Genomic DNA, 8,603 nt, shown 5'->3' on the forward strand with positions numbered 1-8,603 from the left:
GCCATTCTGATAAGCATGCAGCACTACATCATTATGATTTTAATTGCCTATCGTTTCAAGCACTTTTTTTCTACCCATCCTCCAGTAAATTTCTGTTCAAATATTTTTCAGAGTAAGGAATTTCAGAGTAAGGAATTTTGTTTGTTTCCTTATTGTTGAAGTTAGAGAGTTCTTTATATAATCTGAACACAAGTTTTCTGGAAGATATGTGATCGGCAAATATTGTTCCCAGCATGCGGGTTGTCTTTTCTTAATATTAAGAGTCACTTTTGATAAGCAAAAGTTTTAACTTGAGTAAAGTCCAATTTATCATTCTTTGATTGGCTCATAATTTTATTGTCATACCTAAAATTCTTTGACTAACCCAAAGGAACAAAATAATTCTCTTGTATATTGTGTTGCTTTTTTTGTAGTTAGGCCCATTATCTACTATATATTAAAGTTGTAATAGTATGTGAGATATACTTTATGAATTATATGTTTGTTTTATTTTAATTTTACTATTATTCTATTACATTTGGTTGAAAATACTATCCTTTCTCTATTAAATTTATTTTGTACATTTTTCAAATATCAATTATCCATACCTCTTCAGTGTTTGGGAGGTATTTAGCAACAGCTAAACGACTTCAAAATTCTAATCACTGCTATTATCTCAATATAACTAAATTGTTTGGACGATACTAGACAGATGCTATTAGTTGCCAGAGAATCATTCTGACTCATGTTGACCTCAGGTGTGCCGAGTTCTATAAGATGTTCTATTGGATGATTCAGGCTGCAAATTTCCACGAAGATGTCTCTGGGTGGGTTCCAAAACCAACTTTTCAGCTAACAGTCAAATGCTTACCCATCGGCAACAACACCCAGGCATTCAAGAGATCTTTTACTAGATGTATAAATCCATACGTTTCCTTCACATTGTACCCAGGCAAGAATTCTTAATTATGGTCTTCACTGTCCTAATTGTCATCAGAAACCAGATCCTTGTAGCCAACTGAGCAATAAGTGGACCCAAAATTCCATCCTGAAATTTGCTCCCTAGGACTACCTCTGGAACTGCCTTCCTTGACTTGGATGGCCGTGAAAGTTGACCTTCTATCAAGGACTTCAGCACAAATTTGGGGAGTTAATGCCACAAACATGAATGGGAGTAGAAAAGTGGGACATGAAATTGAAGAAAGCCCATAAAAGATGCATTTATAGTTAACTAATGCACTGCCAGTTAAATCTAATACCCCTAGAGCTCAATCCACTGAGAAACCAAAGGCAAAAGCATAGGAATCACCTCAGGTAGGTCCTAAGGGTTGCAGAAGTTAGATCATTTATCTACTAATTTTTCATCCATAATTGAATACTGGTTATTTGGGCATTATGTCTTTGACACTCAAGATTCTGTAAGCACGTGCCAAGAATGATTTCAGGGCCATAAAGGAAAGGAAAAAAAACTTCAAGTAGAAGGTCACACACATGTTTCTTCTAGTAAAGAACCTCTTGTGTGCAGAGGTAAGTGCCATGTGATACGTGCAGGGGACAGTAGCATATGCTATATTCTATAACTTCTTCAAAGCAAGTGCACTGTCATTTCTGGCTAACACTAAACCAGGTAACAACTCTGGAAACAAAATAATTTACAACTAGAGTAAGAAAAACCAAATCTTGTTTTGTCTTGGAAATTCCACACAATGTAAATGCCAGCCAATTTCAAACAAAAAAAATTTGTAGTACCAAGGTTTTCATATTATAAACCACACCACTAAATACATAATGCAGAAAAATACCATTTAATGTGAGTGTGTCTGTTTGTTTTTAATTTCAATGTGAAGCAGGGAGAAAAGGTGATTCCATTATAATGCAATGGAGAGCTGGTATTAAATATTTCGCATCCAAAATAAGAAGCAAACCAAGATGCCAATGCCATACGAGAATAAGAAGAGAGATAGGTATCCTCCCCAAACCTCACAATGGATATAAAAGAAAATAAATAAGAGTATAAATAAAATGAAAAGAAATAAGAGTATAAATAAATGAAAAATTGATGAAGTATAAAAATATAAAAAGTAGTCCAACAGAATGTAATGATCCAGACTTATCTTGAGGGACTTATAAATATTTTCATCTGTATCTGATACAGTTTGTGTATATACACAAAAACTACTTTGAATCTCCCTTTATTTTTAAGAAGCCAGTAGCTTTTTCATAAGAAATCTGTTTATTATCTTATGTTTGCATCATTCTAGAAGAATTCTTGTGTCATCATGACATCTCCACTCATTAGCCATGTGTGGAAAACTGCTTTCTCTCTCGACAGCAATCCATCTTTCAGAATTCTGCTAAGATTAAGATAATAAATCAGACAGAGAAGTGCTTCATAGTCTCTAAAATACTAAATAAATACACTTAAAGTAATGGAATAATCAAATCTTTTGTTAACAAATACCTTCATTCCTACTGTTGGATGGCATCAAGTTGATCCCAACTCATATTAACCTCTTCCTGCAGAATTTTCCTGGGTATAGTCTTTTTTTTTTTTAGTTTTTTCATTTTTAACAGTTTCACCGACATACGATTCACATATCACCCATTTCAATAGTTCAATCATAATCATAAGAGCTGTGTAGCCATGCCCACAATCAATTCCAAGACAATTCTTCTTTCTTTGTATGCTTGCTAGCACCCCGTTCCCTATACATGTCTACTTTCTTTTCTTTGACAGTTATTTTAATTCATTACCATTGGCTAATGTGGTAGCTACATAATCTGGTGCCTACTTGAGACTATTAAGAGTGAAAGGGTGTTTAGCCTGTCAATCACGTCACAGCTTGGTGACCTCATTTGGAGGTGCTATAGAGATAAATAGCTCACTGGAGCCCAGACCCACACAGATTCTCTGATTCATCTCCCTGTGAAACATTCCTGTTGACAAGCCACATGGAGGCACACTGATGGAGCCAGAGCCCTGGCGCTGGAGGAGCTGCATGGAGACCCACCCCAGCACTGAGATCCTTCTACCACCACTGGATCTATGAGACTTTCCACCAACTGGCCTGCGATCTTCCTGCATTCGGCATTATTGCATGCCTGTGTGAGTTTAAAGAGGAATTTATGGACTAGTATTGGACATATGGGCTAATATTAGACTTATGGACTTGATCTGGACTGGCCTAGGATTTTTCTCAATATACAATTGCTCTTTTATAGAAAGCTCTTTCTTATACACTTATGTGAGTGTCTATGAATTTGTTTCTCTAGTCAACTAGGAAAAACACATCTAAATTAATGAACCAGGGACACACACATATATATATGTGTATACATATGAATATATATACACATATATATGTATATATATGAATAGATTTTAAACTTGCACATAATCTTAGCACTAATCTAAGAAAAATCAATTCTTAGAAAATAGCCCTTCTCGATATCTACACCCATGAAAGGATCATCGAAGATACGGGTGCTGTGGCAAAGTGTGATGAAGAAAGCAGATGATGTTCAGCTATCAGACAGAATAGCAGGCTTATACTAAAACAAGCAGCCATCCAACTGAAACATTAACCTCAAGTTCCCACTGGCTGTAATCTTTATGGAAGCAAATTGCAGGATTTTTCTTCCCTGAAGCTACTGTCTGGGTTTGAACCATCAACCTTTTGTGTCACAGCTGAGCATTTAACTTTTTCACTAGGAGAGTACCTATATATCTTAACTAAGGGCTAAGCACTTTCAAAACACTGTATCCTTCTTCAGATCACTGGTGTTTCCTGTTATAAAAACAGTGTATGATTTTGTCAGTCATTGCCTCTGAAAACTCATGAAACTTAACAAATGCACGCGTATAGAACTTATTACTCCCTTGATACACAAAGCACACCCAAGACTGAAATTCAGTTAAAAGGCAGCTATGGTTCTAACCATAATAGTATCTACCATGAGAGAGGCCTGGTCACCCACTGGTTACCCACCGGGAAGCTAACTGCAAAGTGAGTGTCCTGAATCCACCAGCTGCTCTATCGGAGAAAGATGGAGCTTTCTACTCCCGTAAAAAGTTACAGTAAAAAAAAAACAACAAAAAAACAACTATGTCCTATTGGGTCACTATGAGTCAGCATCAATTCAGTGATGGTGAATTACTCATTAGGATTAGAGATTGAGTTTAGCTTGCAAATCTACTACCATAAGAATTTACACTCTCAGAAACCCACATGGGCAGCTCTACCCTGCTCAAGGTTACTATGATTTCAAATTGACTCAAAGGCAGTGACTTTTTGAAATATCACACCTTAGTCATACTCAGTGAGTGTGGCTTTTCCAGCCATCATCCCTGTGTGATGTGTTATAATTCTGGATTGCATAGGTCATGGCTATCGTCCTATTGTGGAAGGCATTGTTTGCTAGAAACTGAAATAGGGTGAAATTCAGATTTAGCCTTAGTAGAGAGCGTGACTAGGACCACACGTGAATTATTATCCTGGTTACTGCTACTTGGAATAGATGTAAGGAATTATACACTACAGCTGAGAGGAGATTAAAAAAAAAAAACAACAACCTGATTCTTGGCTGTCCTGGAAAAAAGCCTGGCTCTTACATTCAAACAAGCAGCTAAGTGAGGCATCAACTATGTCTACATGAAAGAAGCACACCAGCCTGTGTGATCGAAAGATAAGAATAACAAAATCCAAATATGATGAAGGGAAAAGTGTCAGAGCTTAATTTGTGGATACCCATGTTGTGGAAGGCTATGGAGCACCACCATCTGCAAACTATGTAGTCAGATGAAGCTTCTGGCTGATCTCCTCTCGCCACAGGTAAGGCACTCAACAGCTTTACCATCAGATGTGGATTTTTGTAAACTTGATTATGGTGGATCTAATTGTGGAAAACTATGTACAACAAAACATTCTCCAATCCACAACTTGACATATATGATTCAGTGCCATTGATTATACTCTTCATGTTGTACAAACATTATTGATATCCTTTTCCAAATCATTCCACCACCATTAACATAGGATACTTGGTCAGTTGACCTCCCTCTTAACCCAACCTGAATTTGCTCTAGGCTGAAGTATTTCTCACCTGTTCCAGTACAGGAGTTTCTTCTCTGGCCTTATCAGTATTGATGTTGTGCTTTTCTTTATTATACTTTATTTGTATTTTATCTTTGTATTATTATTTTCTTCTTGCTGTTTTGTTTCACTTTTGTTTATTATTAATTCTGTTGGGTTTCCGAGTTTGTGAAGCACAGAAGGAGTGGATGCATAGAGACAATAACTGATGCAATGGTTTCTCAGGGATGTGCAGGGGCGTTAGCGGATAGGGAAGGTGGGGGATTTGGTGAGCAAACAGTGAATTCAGGAGGGCCAGGATGCAGAACTGATTGTGGTGATTGTTGTGAAACTCTGAAAAAGCGATTTAACCATGGAAGTGCATGATATCCGAATATTATTTTGAGAAAACTACTGAAAAAAATTAAATCAAACTTGACCGGTGATAACCATGGGGAAGGAGAGTTGTTGCTTGGGGGCATTCGTGGGGGAAATTATTTGGAAAAGGGTATCAATAATGGTTGCACAACAGGAAGGGTATAATCAATGGCACTGGATTATACAAATAGAAGCAGTGGAATTGGAGAATGCTTTGCTGTGTACATTTTTACCATGATTAGAAAATATAATAATTACATGACTATCTGTGAGTCTATGGAAGATGAATATGTTCGAGAATTGAGTGTGGTGATAACTGTACAGCTCTTCGTGATCTGATTGAATTATTGAATTGTATGGCCTGTGGATGAAGTGCTAATAAAACTGTTAAAAAGAAAATCAACTTTCACCAAAAAAAGCATGGACAATTGAGTTCAGTAGAAGAAGAGTGGCTACTGGAAGCATCCTGCCAAAGGCCCAGGGACATAAATGCATAAATAAGACCCAGTCCAGAGTGAGATTAAAGACTCGAAAACTCAGTTATTGCCACTGAGTCAATGATGACGCATAGCGACCCACTGTGGATTTCCAAGACAAACTGTTTATGGGAGTAGAAAACCCAGTTGGTGGTTTTGAACTGCTGACCATATGGATCATGGGTCAACTTCTAACCACTACACCACCAGTGCTTCCATTGGGGTGGAGAATCAATGATTATCTTTTGATGAAGTCTGGTGGATGGCCTTTCCCTACATGGGCCTGGTAAAGAGGTGGGGCAGATACTGATGGCAGTCAACTCTGAGTAATTGTGAATAGGATTCCCTGGCATGGCATCCTACTGCATATCCAATGAGCTCACCGAGGAGCAGCAGCGATCTCATTATCAGCAATAGCCACGTGGAGCATGTCCTCTGGACCCGGGACCCCTGGACCGTGAACCTCCTGGTTCCAGAAGACGGCTATACCTCAGAAGGACAGCAGCAGAACCAGGAGTCAGAGCATGGAATAGAGTGTTGGGCTTCCTCAACCATGATGGAAATAGAGACGGAGGCTTTTGTGCAGTGGCTAGCTTGTAGGTGGGATGCCTGTGAGCACTTGATTGCAGAAGTAGGAGCTGATCACAGAAGTGGAACTGAGTGCCTTGGGGAATGCAGTGCTCTGGGCACTTAATTCATGGCGCTGAGTTTGCTAACCCACAGAGCCTAAGTTGCATGCCTTCATGCTGAGGCTTATAACAGTGTGGTATGCCCTTTGGGCATTTATTAGCAGACTTGACAGAACTTTGGAATATGTTTTGATAAACAACTCAATCCTGAGCATTTCTCATTCACATTACAACTTGTTAACATCCTTAATAAATCCTTTAATTGTCTGTGAGTGCTCTGTAGCCATTTAGATTGATATTAGAGACTTGAGAAGTAAAACATAAAACACTAACTAAACATAGTATAACCCTATCATCAAATGTTATATATTCACTTTGATCATACCTAGTTCCTTCAGAGATGATACACAAATGACTCACTTTCCTTATATCCCTATATGAATGTAAGTCCATTCTGCCATTCACTGTGTCACATTCCTGTACACAAGGCCCTGGTGTTGCTTCAAGATTGTACGTGCCTCAGTAAGACACCAGAAGAAGTAGCACTCCCTATATTCAAGAACGGGAAATAAAGTGTGTGCCTTTAAAATGGAAGTGCAAAACGTCTCTTCTAAGTCCCTCCAATGTACAAAGTGGTTTGACAGCATTAGTTCCCAAGGCCTCCAGCTCCCCTAAGTGATTACTCTAAACGGAAACTGCACGATTTGAACACGTCTGTCTATAAATGTAAAGGAAATTTACATTTATTGTTATGCTTTAAAAATTCTATAAAATACTAAACTTCCCTGCAAAAGAAAATGCACCAGCTAGTAACTGCTATCGTCCAGAATGCCATGCAACACAAAGAAACTATGGCATGGACAAAGCACTTCCGGTCTGTGACAAGATCGGTGAGGACTGAGGAAATGATGCTGTCGGACCTGTGAGCACAGTGCTGGCACGGGGCTGTCCTGGAATCGACATCTGTGTCTTCATGACTGAATTTACAATCTACATGTTATTCTCTGTGGAAACTGTGAATCCCATTAACTTTTCTCTAACGTGGCAATAAAGTCAAGGAATAGTGAGTAGCTACTTCTCAGGAATGAGTATTTTTCATTAATACAAAGTGGTACTGATGAAGTACCAAATTACAGCCCAAGTACTGATCGCATGTATATAGAGTAAATATTCATGCCAAAAATGAGGGTTTGCTCGGATTCAAATCTATGAACTCTGCCTACAAGAACACTTGAGAAAAAAGCATCTTCATGCAGGAAAAATCTTTTCTTACCAAAATCCCATTTTAAAATAACTTTTATAAATAATATTTTTTAATATTTCAGAGTGTCTAGAAGACACAAGACCAAACTTTAATAGCACCCACCAACTGTCGTTAAAGTTTACGAAAGATATTCTGAGTCGTTCTCCAACTCATCTTCCCCATTGTCCCCTCTCCCAGGGCATCTGACCCGATTTCACAGCTCTAGGAATTCTCTTTGTAAGCTGCTTCTCCCTTGTCTCCCACAGCCAGCCCAAATCCAGAACCTGGTGTTTCTACTTTGTGTAAATACATCTCAAATCCATCCAAGCCTCTCCATCTCTCCATCGCCCGTGCTCAAGACACTGTCATCTGCGCCTCTCTGACTGAGAACGCAGGCAATAAAATCAGATTGCTGGAGTCTGAACTTGACCGCTTTCAGCTCGTGAATGTGTGCTAGGCTGTGTTTTCTAAAGAAACAAAACCAGTGACTCCCTATATGTGTCAGAAAGAACTATATATCAAGAAAGCGGCCCTGCCAAGTCCAACTGAGATCCATGGGTCAGAAGTCAGTGGAAAGTCCTCAGATTCAAGCAGCTGCTGGTGGATAATCCAGTTTGGCCAAGTGGGAAGCTAGGAGGGAGCAGGTGGATGCACAATTGTGTTGATCTAAAGTCCAACGTCCAGGCTCCATAACTACCAGGATGCACAGGCACGTGGCCATCAACCCCAGAGCTGGATTCACAGACCAGGCAAGCAGAAAGGGGAAATGACGTGAGAGAGGACTCGGGTCTCAGGGTCTCCCTTGTGAAAAGGCCACCCCCGCCCC

The sequence above is a fragment of the Tenrec ecaudatus genome, chromosome 7 (assembly GCF_050624435.1).
Source record: "Tenrec ecaudatus isolate mTenEca1 chromosome 7, mTenEca1.hap1, whole genome shotgun sequence".
Lineage (NCBI taxonomy): Eukaryota > Metazoa > Chordata > Mammalia > Afrosoricida > Tenrecidae > Tenrec > Tenrec ecaudatus.